This window comes from Muntiacus reevesi, chromosome 2 (assembly GCF_963930625.1).
Source record: "Muntiacus reevesi chromosome 2, mMunRee1.1, whole genome shotgun sequence".
In the NCBI taxonomy this organism is placed as follows: domain Eukaryota; kingdom Metazoa; phylum Chordata; class Mammalia; order Artiodactyla; family Cervidae; genus Muntiacus; species Muntiacus reevesi.
In genome coordinates this window covers 50,145,464-50,156,075 of record NC_089250.1, presented here as the reverse complement: position 1 = coordinate 50,156,075, position 10,612 = coordinate 50,145,464, and positions in this window count along the sequence as shown.

Genomic DNA, 10,612 nt, shown 5'->3' with positions numbered 1-10,612 from the left:
CTGAATTCTACCAAAAATTTAGAGAAGAGCTAACACCTATCTTACTCAAACTCTTCCAGAAAATTGCAGATGAAGGTAAACTTCCAAACTCATTCTATGAGGCCACCATCACCCTAATTCCAAAACCAGACAAAGATGCCACAAAAAGGAAAACTACAGGCCAATATCACTGATGAACATAGATGCAAAAATCCTTAACAAAATTCTAACAAACAGAATCCAACAACATATTTAAAAAAATCATACACCATGACCAAGTGGGCTTTATCCCAGGAATGCAAGGATTCTTTGATATTCGCAAATCGATCAACGTAATACACCACATTAACAAATTGGAAGATAAAAACCATATGATTATCTCAATAGATGCAGAGAAAGCCTTTGACAAAATTCAACACTCATTTTTGATTAAAACTCTCCAGAAAGCAGGAATAGAAGGAACATACCTCAACATAATAAAAGCTATATATGACAAACCCACAGCAAGCATCACCCTCAATGGTGAAAAATTGAAAGCATTTCCTCTGAAATCAGGAACAAGACAAGGATGCCCACTCTCACCACTACTATTCAACATAGTGTTGGAAGTTTTGGCCACAGCAATCAGAGCAGAAAAAGACGTAAAAGGAATCCAGATAGGAAAAGAAGAAGTGAAACTCTCACTGTTTGCAGATGACATGATCCTCTACATAGAAAACCCTAAAGACTCTACCAGAAAATTACTAGAGCTAATCAATGAATATAGTAAAGTTGCAGGATATAAAATTAACACACAGAAATCCCTTGCATTCCTATATACTAACAATGAAAAAACAGAAAGAGAAATTAAGGAAACAATACCATTCACCATTGCAACAAAAAGAATAAAATACTTAGGAGTATATCTACCTAAAGAAACAAAAGACCTATACACAGAAAACTATAAAACATTGATGAAAGAAATCAAAGAGGACACAAACAGATGGAGAAACATACCGTGTTCATGGATTGGAAGAATCAATATTGTCAAAATGGCTATTCTACCCAAAGCAATCTATAGATTCAATGCAATCCCTATCAAGCTACCAACGGTATTTTTCACAGAACTAGAACAAATAATTTCACAATTTGTATGGAAATACAAAAAACCTCGAATAGCCAAAGTAATCTTGAGAAAGAAGAATGGAACTGGAGGAATCAACATGCCTGACTTCAGACTCTACTACAAAGCCACAGTCATCAAGACAGTATGGTACTGGCACAAAGACAGACATATAGATCAATGGAACAGAATAGAAAGCCCAGAGATAAATCCACGAACCTATGGACACCTTATCTTTGACAAAGGAGGCAAGGATATACAATGGAAAAAAGACAATCTCTTTAACAAGTGGTGCTGGGAAAACTGGTCAGCCACTTGTAAAAGAATGAAACTAGAACACTTTCTAACACCATACACAAAAATAAACTCAAAATGGATTAAAGATCTAAATGTAAGACCAGAAACTATAAAACTCCTAGAGGAGAACATAGGCAAAACACTCTCTGACATAAATCACAGCAAGATCTTCTATGACCCACCTCCCAGAATATTGGAAATAAAAGCAAAAATAAACAAATGGGACCTAATGAAACTTAAAAGCTTTTGCACAACAAAGGAAACTATAAGTAAGGTGAAAAGACAGCCCTCAGATTGGGAGAAATAATAGCAAATGAGGAAACAGACAAAGGATTAATCTCAAAAATATACAAGCAACTCCTGAAGCTCAATTCCAGAAAAATAAATGACCCAATCAAAAAATGGGCCAAAGAACTAAACAGACATTTCTCCAAAGAAGACATACAGATGGCTAACAAGCACATGAAAAGATGCTCCACATCACTCATTATCAGAGAAATGCAAATCAAAATCACAATGAGGTACCATTACACGCCAGTCAGGATGGCTGCTATCCAAAAGTCTACAAGCAATAAATGCTGGAGAGGGTGTGGAGAAAAGGGAACCCTCTTACACTGTTGGTGGGAATGCAAACTAGTACAGCCACTATGGAAAACAGTGTGGAGATTTCTTAAAAAACTGGAAATAGAACTGCCATATGACCCAGCAATACCACTTCTGGGCATACACACTGAGGAATCAAGATATGAAAGAGACACGTGCACCCCAATGTTCATCGCAGCACTGTTTATAATAGCCAGGACATGGAAGCAACCCAGATGCCCATCAGCAGATGAATGGATAAGGAAGCTGTGGTACATATACACCATGGAATATTACTCAGCCGTTAAAAAGAATTCATTTGAATCAGTTCTAATGAGATGGATGAAACTGGAGCCCATTATACAGAGTGAGGTGAGCCAGAAAGATAAAGAACATTACAGTATACTAACACATATATACGGAATTTAGAAAGATGGTAACAATGGCCCTATATGCAGGGCAGAAGAAGAGACGCAGAAGTACAGAACAGACTTTTGAACTCTGTGGGAGAAGGGGAGGGTGGGATGTTTCAAAAGAACAGCATGTATATTTTCTGTGGTGAAACAGACCACCAGCCCAGGTGGGAGGCATGAGTCAAGTGCTCGGGCCTGTTGGGCTGGGAAGATCCAGAGGAATCGGGTGGAGAGGGAAGTGGGATGGGAGACCGGGATGGGGAATTCGTGTAACCCTATGGCTGATTCACATCAATGTATGACAAAACCCACTGAAAAATAAAAAAATAAAAATAAAAAAATTTAAAAAAAATTATTAATAAAAAAAAAAAGTACAAAAGGCAAAAAAAAAAAAAGTTTGTTTACTAAGTAATAAATCTGGATAGCGAGCAGCATGTGTTCTGATAGTGAGGAATGTTAACTTCTAAGGAAATGGATTGTTTTTGAGAATTCAAAATTCAGTAAGAGTTGTGGTGGGGAGGGTAACCTATGCTGGCCTGATTAAAACACCAAGAAGTATGGTGGGAACTGCAGGGAACAGCGCATCCGCTCAGACCACATCCCTCCAACAGAAAGCTGTTATTACCTTCTTGTATAGGTTTTTTGATTATTTTACCATGTGTCCAAGACAATACAAACATTTTTCCCCCTCTTTTTAAACATTTTTTGCACCTCCCCCCCCCCCCCAGTTAATATGCCTTGAAGATCCTTCTTATCAGAGATCTCATTAACACTATTTTTTTTCTTTTTTTTGCTGGAGGAGGGGGCAGCATGTGGGATCTTAGTTCCTGACCAGGGATGGAACCTCCATGCCCCCTGCAGTGGAAGTGGGGAGTCTTAGGAACTGGACCACCAGGGAAGTCCACATCAACACTATTCTTATAATTATTACTACTATTCTATTATTATTACTTTGGATTTTAAAATTAACGTTATTACACACAATAAAAATGCACTTATTTTAAGTGTACAATTAGATGAGTTTTGATAACTTTATACACCTGTGTCATCACTTCCAGTCTAGATAAAACATTTCCATCACCCCCAAGTAATTTCCCTGTGCCTCTTCCCAGTCCATAACCTCAGATATGCAGATGACACCACCCTTACGGCAGAAAGCCAAGAGGAACTAAAAAGCCTCTTGATGAAAGTGAAAGAGGAGAGTAAAAAAGTTGGCCTAAAGCTCAACATTCAGAAAACTAAGATCATGGCATCCAGTCCCATCACTTCATGGCACATAGATGGGGAAACAGTGGAAACAGTGACAGACTTTATTCTGAGGGGGCTCCAAAATCACTGCAGATGATGACTGCAGCCATGAAACTAAAAGAGGCTTACTCCTTGGAAGAAAAGTTATGACCAACCTTAGACAGCGTATTAAAAAGCAGATACACAAAAATAAACTCAAAATGGATTAAAGGTTTAAATGTAAGTCCAGAAACTATAAAACTCCTAGAAGAAAACATAGGCAAAACACTCTCCGACATAAATCACAGCAAGATCCTCTATAACCCATCTCCCAGAATATTGGAAATAAAAGCAAAAATAAACAAATGGGACCTAATGAAACTTAAAATCTTTTGCACAACAAAGGAAACTATAAGCAAGGTGAAAAGACAGCATTCAGAATGGGAGAAAGTAATAGCAAATGAAGCAACAGACAAAGGATTAATCTCAAAAATATACAAGCAACTCCTGCAGCTCAATTCCAGAAAAATAAATGATCCAATCAAAAAATGGGCCAAAGATCTAAACAGACATTTCTCCAAAGAATACATACAGATGGCTAACAAACACATGAAAAGATGCTCAATATCACTCATTATCAGAGAAATGCAAATCGAAACCTCAATGAGATACCATTACACGTCAGTCAGAATGGCTACTATTCAAAAGTCTGCAAGCAATAAATGCTGGAGAGGGTGTGGAGAAAAGGGACTGCTCTTACACTGTTGGTGGGAATGCAAACTAGTACAGCCACTATGGAGAACAGTGCAGACGTTCCTTAAAAAATTGGAACTAGAACTGCCATATGACCCAGCAATACCACTCCTGGGCATACACACTGAGGAAATAAGATCTGAAAAAGACATGTGTACCCCAATGTTCATCGGAGCACTGTTTATAATAGCCAGAACATGGAAGCAACCTAGATGCCCATCAGCAGACGAATGGATAAGGAAGCTGTGGTACATATACACTATGGAATATTACTCAGCCATTAAAAAGAATTCATTTGAATCAGTTCTAATGAGATGGATGAAACTGGAGCCCATTATACAGAGTGAAGTAAGTCAGAAAGATAAACACCAATAGGGTATACTAATGCATATATATGGAATTTAAAAGATGGTAATGATAACCCTATATGCAAAACAGAAAAAGACACACAGATGTACAGAACAGACTTTTAGACTCTGTGGGAGAAGGCGAGGGTGGGATGTCCTGAGAGAACAGCATTGAAACAAATATACTATCAAGAGTAAAACAGATCACCAGCCCAGGTTGGATGCATGAGACGGGTGCTCAGGGCTGGTGCACTGGGAAGACCCAGAGGGATGGGATGGGGAGGGAGGTGGGAGGGGGGATCGGGATGGGGAACACATGTAAATCCATGGCTGATTCATGTCAATGTATAGCAAAAACCACTACAATATTGTAAAGTAATTATCCTCCAACTAATAAAAATAAATGGAAAAAAGAAAAAAATATATTAAAAATAAATAAATAAATGAATACTGATTGCATAAAACAATAAAAATAAATAAATAAAAAGCAGAGACATTACTTTGCCAACAAAGGTCCATCTAGTCAAGGCTATGGTTTTTCTCGTAGTCATATATTGATGTGAGAGTTGGACTATAAGGAAAACTGAGCACCGAAGAATTGATGCTCCTGAACTATAGTGTTGGAGAAGACTCTTGAAAGTCCCTTGGACAGCAAGGAGATCCAACCAGTCCATCCTATAGGAAATCAGTCCCGAGTGTTTATTGGAAGAACTGATGCTAAAGCTGAAACTCCAATTCTTTGTCCACCTGATGCAAAGAACTGACCCATTTGAAAAGACCCTGATGCTGGGAAAGATTGAAGGCGGGAGGAGAAGGGGATGACAGAGAATGAGATGGTTGGATGGCATCACTGACTCGATGGACATGAGTTTGAGTAAACTATGCGAGTTGGTGATGGACTGGGAAACCTGGTGTGCTGCAGTCTATGGGGTTGCAAAGAGTCATGACTGAGCGACTGAACTGACTGACTGACTTCCCAGTCAGTCTCTCCCCTGCTCCTAACCCCAAGCAACCACTGATAAACTTTCTATCTATAGATAAAACGTGCTTATTCTAGAACCTCATACAAGTAGAATCACAAAACATATAGTCTTTTGTGTCTGGTTTCCTCCCATCTCTGCATCTGAGATTCATTTACATTGTTTCATGTAGCAGTAATTTGCTCTTTTGTAGTACTGAGCATGTTGGTTGGTATGAGGGAAGGGCGGTTTCTCTATTCTCCAGTTAGGCATTTGGTTTCTTTTCCAGTTTGGATTCTTCTAAATACAGCTGCCACAAATTACTGTGTAAGTCTTTACATGAACATGTTTTCATTTCTCATCTGTAAATACCTAGAAGTAGAACTGCAAGGTCACACAGTAAAAGGCATGTTTAATTTTTTAAAGAAGCTATTTTCCAAAGTACCTGTACTATTTTACAGTCCCACCAGCAATGTGTCAGAGTTTTTTATATCTTCACCAACATTTCAGGGTTGGTCAGCCTTTAAAATTTTAGCCATTCTAATGGCGAAAATCTTCATCAGTTTTAATAGTTACACGATGTCTTTTATTCATAGTCTCCTCTTGGGCATATAAATGGTTTCCAAACACTTTGCTCGTACAAACAATGCTGTAATGGATAGTTTCATGCACAAATTCATTTGTGAGATGATTCCTACAAGCAGGATTTCTGGGTCAAAAGATATGTGTCTTGTGATTTGGGCAGATAGAGTTAAGCTGCCCTCCGACTTGTTCCAGTTTACAAGTGCATCTGGGGTGCTCATTTTCCTACAACTTTCCCAACACAGTTATCAAGACTTTATTGATATGATATCTGCTAGTCTGCAAGTGAAAATGGAGTCTTCATTTCCATTTTGTCTTATGAGTCAGTTTGTATGTCTTATGAACAGTTTGTATGTCTTTTTCCCTGAATTGCCTATTCATATCTCCAGCTCATTTTTCTATTGAGGTCTTTCTCTTAACAACTTGAAGGAACTCTCTATATAAGGGAGATGAACCCTTTGTCTGGAGTATGAATTGAAAACATTTCCCCTAGTTTCTGAGATATATCCAGCCTGGGGTGTATGACTTCAGCTCAATTATACTTACTGCTGAGTAGCATTCAATTGTGGACTATAACCACATGTTTTCTTCATTGACACTACTGTTGCTGGACCTTTGGGTGGTTCTTAGTTTTAAGACATTATGAAAAAATGCTGTGTGTGTCCTTAACTTCCTCCCTTTCCCTGTCCTGCTTCTTCCACCCCTTTCCTGGTCTCCCCTGGGAACATATCCTTAATAGCTCACTTGCACATGAAACCTTGTCTTGGGGAACCAGATCTAGTACAAACGTAGATCGCTTTGGTGATGCTGGGTGCTCCAGTGTAGACAGGCTAGAGAGGCATCAACCCCTCTCCCTGGGGATAAGGACTTGTAACTTCTTGATTTGCCCTCTCTCAGGATCCACATTCTCTTGTGAAACCTCTTCCCCAAATCCTCCCTGAATGGGAGAAAAGAGGGGTGTCTGTTTCTAGTTAGCTTTGGGGGCTTTGACTGGGGGAGGGACACAAAGGAGACTCTGGGAGCTGGTTGCATGGGCATATTCACTTTGTGAAAAGTCATTGAGCTGTACACTTAAAATGTGTGCACTTTTCTATGTGTGCTACGCTTGAATTAAACGTTATTTCAAAAGTCTTGAGGAGGCTCAGACTACCAGGGGTAGACACAACTACTAACATCTCTGAGAACCTTCCAATCCCTGGTGGACCTACACCCGCTTGAAGGTGTGCAGAAGCAGATGAAGACCCCAGGTCAAATGTTCCCAAATCCCCCAGTAGCCATCCTTTCTGTGACTGCTCGTGGTCCTCCCCTCACCCTCTCTTCCTGGCGAGGTGAGTGCATGCTCAGCTGTGTCACACTCTGTGAGACCCCGTGGACTGCAGCACGACAAGCTCCTCTGTCCATGGAATTCTCCAGGCAAGAATACTGGAGTGGGTTGCCATTCCCTTCTGGAACCCAAGTCTCCTGCATTGCACGCAGATTCTTTACCTGAGCCACCAGGGAATATTTGGTTGCATTTGGCTTGCTCTCTCCCTATCCCATCTGATTTTAACCCACAGTTTCCACTTAATAGCAATGTAGAAAAAACACCCCTTACCAAGTGCTTGCCAAGCACAGTGCTGGTCATGCGAGCAGAGGTGAGCAGTGCCCAGAGCCTCAGGGAGCAGGAAGAGGTATGAATTGCTTGAGTGTAAGGTACTTTGTCCTTGAGAACTCCATGAACAGTATGAAAAGGCAAAAAGATAGGATACTGAAAGATGAACTCCCCAGGTCGATAGGTGCCCAATATGCTACTGGAGATTAGTAGAGAAATAACTCCAGAAAGAATGAAGGGACGGAGCCAAAGCAAAAACAATTCCAAGTTGTGGATGTGACTGGTGATAGAAGCAAGGTCCGATGATGTAAAGAGCAATATTGCATAGGAACCTGGAATATTAGGTTCATGAATCAAGGCAAATTGGAAGTGGTCAAACAGGAATGGCAAGACTGAACATCAACATTCTAGGAATCAGTGAACTAAGATGGACTGGAATGGGTGAATTTAACTCAGATGACCATTATATCTACTTCTGTGAGCAGGAATCCCTTAGAAGAAATGGAGTAGCCATCATGGTCAAAAAAGAGTCCGAAATGCAGTACTTGGATGCAATCTCAAAAATGACAGAATGATCTCTGTTTGTTTCCAAGGCAAACCATTCAATGTCATGGTAATCCAAGCCTATGCCCCAACCAGTAATGCTGAAGAAGCTGAAGGTGAACAGTTCTATGAAGACCTACAAGACCTTTTAGAACTAACACCCAAGAAAGATGTCCTTTTCATTATAGGGAACTGGAATGCAAAAGTAGGAAGTCAGGAAACACCTGGAATAACGGGCAAATTTGGCCTGGGAGTACAGAATGAATCAGGGCAAAGGCTAGTAGAGTTTTGCCAAGAGAATGCACTGGTCATAGCAAACACCCTCTTCCAACAAAACAAGAGAAGACTCTACACATGGACATCACCAGATGGTCAACAACGAAATCAGATTGATTATATTCTTTGCAGCCAAAGATGTAGAAGCTCTATACAGTCAGCAAAAACAAGACCAGGAGCTGACTGGGGCTCAGATCATGAACTCCTTATTGCCAAATTCAGACTTAAACTGAAGAAAGTAGGGATAACCACTAGACCATTCAGGTATGACCTAAATCAAATCCCTTATGATTATACAGTGGAAGTGAGAAATAGATTTAAGGGACTAGATCTGATAGACAGAGTGCCTGATGAACTATGGACGGAGGTTTGTGACATTGTACAGGAGACAGGGATTAAGACCATCCCCATGGAAAAGAAATGCAAAAAGGCAAAATGGTTGTCTGAGGAGGCCTTACAAATAGCTGTGAAAAGAAGAGAAGTGAAAAGCAAAGGAGAAAAGGAAAGATATTCCCATCTGAATGCAGAGTTCCAAAGAATAGCAAGGAGAGATAAAAAAGCCTTCCTCAGCGATTGATGCAAAGAAACAGAGGAAAACAACAGAATGGGAAAGACTAGAGATCTCTTCAAGAAAATTAGAGATACCAAGGGAACATTTCATGCAAACATGGGCTCAATAAAGGACAGAAATGGTATGGACCTAACAGAAGCAGAAGATATTAAGAAGAGGTGGCAGGAATACACAGAAGAACTGTACAAAAAAGATCTTCACTACCCAGATAATCATGATGGTGTGATCACTCACCTGGAGCCAGACATCCTGGAATGTGAAGTCAAGTGGGCCTTAGAAAGCATCACTATGAACAAAGCTAGTGGATGTGATGGAATTCCAGTTGAGCTATTTCAAATCCTGAAAGATGGTGCTGTGAAAGTGCTGCACTCAATATGCCAGCAAATTTGGAAAACTCAGCAGTGGCCACAGGACTGGAAAAGGTCAGTTTTCATTCCAATCCCAAAGAAAAGCAATGCCAAAGAATGCTCAAACTACTGCACAATTGCACTCATCTCACGTGCTAGTAAAGTAATGCTCAAAATTCTCCAAACCAGGCTTCAGCAATACATGAACTGTGAACTTCCAGACGTTCAAGCTGGTTTTAGAAAAGGCAGAGGAGCCAGAGATCAAATTGCCAACATCCGCTGGATCAGAGAAAAAGCAAGAGAGTTCCGGAAAAACATCTATTTCTGCTTTATTGACTATGCCAAAGCCTTTGACTGTGTGTATCACAATGAACTGTGGAAAATTCTGAAAGAGATGGTAATACCAGACCATCTGACCTGTCACTTGAGAAACCTGTGTGCAGGTCAGGAAGCAACAGTTAGAACTGGACATGGGACAACAGACTGGTTCCAGATAGGAAAAGGAGTACGTCAAGGCTGTATATTGTCACCCTGCAAATAAGCAGGTGTACATCTAATATGTACAACTAATATGCAGAGTACATCATGAGAAATGCTGGACTGGTAGAAGCACAAGCTGGAATGAAGATTGCTGGGAGAAATATCAATAACCTCAGATATGCAGACGACACCACCCTTATGGCAGAAAGTGAAGAGGAACTAAAAAGCCTCTTGATGAAAGTGAAAGAGGAGAGTGGAAAAGTTGGCTTAAAGCTCAACATTCAGAAAACTAAGATCATGGCATCTGGTCCCATCTCTTTATGGCAAATAGATGGGGAAACAGTGGAAACAGTGGCTGACTTTATTTTGGGGGGGGCTCCAAAATCACTGCAGATGTTGACTGCAGCCATGAAATTAAAAGACGCTTACTCCTTGGAAGTAAAGTTATGACCAACCTGGATAGCACATTAAAAAGCAGAGACATTGCTTTGCCAACAAAGGTCCGTCTAGTCAAGGCTACAGTTTTTCCAGTGGTCATGTATGGATGTGAGAGTTGGACAGTA